Here is a 2,738-nt window from a genome sequence, read left to right as displayed (position 1 = left end):
AGGTCAGCAGCACACCATCCACACCATAAACAGTGTTGGTGCTGCACTGCTTCCCCCTCCTGAGACGCCGGATGGTGGACCAGAGTTAAATTTATACACCTTACCAAAACCAAGGATATATGTGCAAGGATGTTGAACAAATACTTGGCCCCTCTAGGAATATTGTGGCCCCTTACTCAGAAAAATCCTAGATCCGCCACTACCTGGGGCACACTGACAGAGGTGGGGCTGCCATGCACTGGCGCCACCGGACCCTCTGACCACCATCAAGGCGAGGCAGGTGAAGTGTCTTGCCCAAGAACACAAGGACTGAGACGGCTGGAACAGGGAATCGAACTGGCGATCTTCTGGTTACAGGACGACTCCCCTAACCACTCCACCACAGCCGCCCCATCATTGCAAAAGATATGATTTTACCCAACCCTACTCTCAATAAGTAACCACTGAAGTTACATTCAGCTCATTAGGACTCAACCTGCAGATAGTGTTTATCAAATGTTACACATCACATTTCTTTGCATTCTAAGAAGAAACAGTCAGATTCATGTTAGTTTATTGTTTAATCAGTCTTTGACTCAGCTAACAGTACTTACAGGATCTAAATATATCTCTCAAAAAATAATACTGTGATTTGATAAAGCCTGGTATCTTTCTGTAAATCTTTCACGTTCAACATATACATAATTTTACACATATACATTATACACATTCTTAAAAAAAACATAAAACAAAGCACCGCCTTTGAAAGAGCATGTTGGAAAAGAGCTGAGGTTTATGCTGCCCAAATATCCAACRTAGGTCCACTTGCGTTTGAAACACAAGAGCTTTGAGGGGGATTTCACACGTCTGTTTTAGCCACTATGAGAAGTGGGGGCACGATTTCTGATGTAAGCTTCTGGCGCCCTTCTAAAATAATAAAACACTCCTAAACTTAAGCGTTTGTGTTTGATTTAATGGTTTTAGCTTACTCTGAATTATTTTCCCAGTTATGAGCAATGAGTCCGTATTGATCGCTAGTTAGTCCCTCTACTTTGGGGGAGGCCCCGTTTTGAAAATCTGCTAAAACTTGGAAGTGGTTAAAATAATCTTGCAGTTTTAAAGGTCACACCCTAAAGGTGTAATTAATAACACATTTCAATGGAACATGCATTCAGAAGCAGCTAAAAGTCTCATAAAATGTGGTTTTGCAGCAAAAACTTCTAGTTTATTTAGTTAAATAAACATTTTGCAGAGTTGTTCCCTTGATTGTCCATCACCTTGTTCATTTGAAGCAAATTATAGTCCACAATTGTCTAAATAATGCTGCAAACTGATCACTGCCATCAGGAGTTGTTTCCAGCTGATCGCAAATACAGTATATCTGGGTACCAATCAAGGCAATTTTCAGACTGGTATTGGTGTAGCTGGGACTCTCGCCTCCTGATTCAATACAGTCTAAAGTTTTACATCACGTCAGCCACAATGTGACATAACTACAATACAGCTGCCTGGAAATTAAAGGTGCCCAAGCACCAGGAGTGGTTATCTCTGCAATCAGACTGTAGAAGATTCAGACTGCCTAGATGGTGCCAAACACTCTACATAGAGACCATTCAGTGTTCTAATAGTCAGATACACTGATAGAGAGTGAAACAAAACAAGGCAGATTTATTAATCAGGCTAGGGCTTAGCCATTCAGTTCACATCAGTCAGGTGACAAGGTGTTGATGTGAGATGTAAATATTGAAATGTGAGGCGAAATAGGAAAAGACCTAAAGAGGAAAGGCAATGGAAAATCTTTGGCAACTCGGCCTATGCAACTTTTTTTTTTTCAGAAAGCAGCACCCAACTGAAGCCTTATTAGGAGTATTTTACYAACATGGAGTTACGCTAACGTTGTTTTTCAGTAACATCATGAATGGAGATGAACTTTCAGTCTGACTGAAGCAGGAATTTTCCCCAACACTGCTTGTGGTTACAAGGAAACACGTCTGTGTGGAACAAGTTGCTATATATATATATATATATGAAATGTTACAAATGCACCAAGGCCGAATATGATTTAACAAATGACCTCTGTCAGATTACTACAAAATAGTTTATCATTTGAAACAGCTCTTCTTCCATTTGTAACTGAACTTTAAGATTCAGGACCTGAGTTCAAATAATGATAAACTGTCAGAATGTGTGCAAGGATTTTACAGACCTGCATACACTGTGGCTTCAAATGTAAACACACAGTCTGTGTTAGGAGTATTTCTTTACAATCTAACACCACGGTGGACTTTTATGCTGCAAAAATTAAACATTGGGAAATCAGTTGCACTGTATCTGTAGGCGCAAAATATTCTTAGCAGAGAAAATGTTTTAGAACAGTTGCAATGTGAACGTAAGATTTTTTTTAGTCTTGATTTAAAAATCTAATGTTAGTGCTTCTAGTAACCTTTTAACTTTTAGATTGCAATAAAAATGAGCTTAACATTGATTCTTAACTGTATTTGTAGAGAAGTTAAAACTATCTATTAAATATATACACATTGTAAGTAAATGCCTCATCTAGTGGGTGTTATCTGTTCACAGGGTAAGAAATAAACTGGCCCTTTTGTTCAAGAAGCAAGTGAATAAATGAATGTGGTAATGCAGCAAACATTATGAAATAGTATTTTTATAGTGTTAAATAAGAGGATTTTTTTGTTATAAATCATCCAGCCTTTTTTTAAATGAAGTAAAAAGCAAAGTTGAAAAGCAGKTTTAAGGCA

The sequence above is a fragment of the Austrofundulus limnaeus genome, unplaced genomic scaffold, assembly GCF_001266775.1.
Source record: "Austrofundulus limnaeus strain Quisiro unplaced genomic scaffold, Austrofundulus_limnaeus-1.0 Scaffold4, whole genome shotgun sequence".
NCBI classification, from domain to species: domain Eukaryota; kingdom Metazoa; phylum Chordata; class Actinopteri; order Cyprinodontiformes; family Rivulidae; genus Austrofundulus; species Austrofundulus limnaeus.
The sequence above is the reverse complement of the archived record's forward strand: the minus strand, read 5'-3'. Positions refer to the sequence as shown.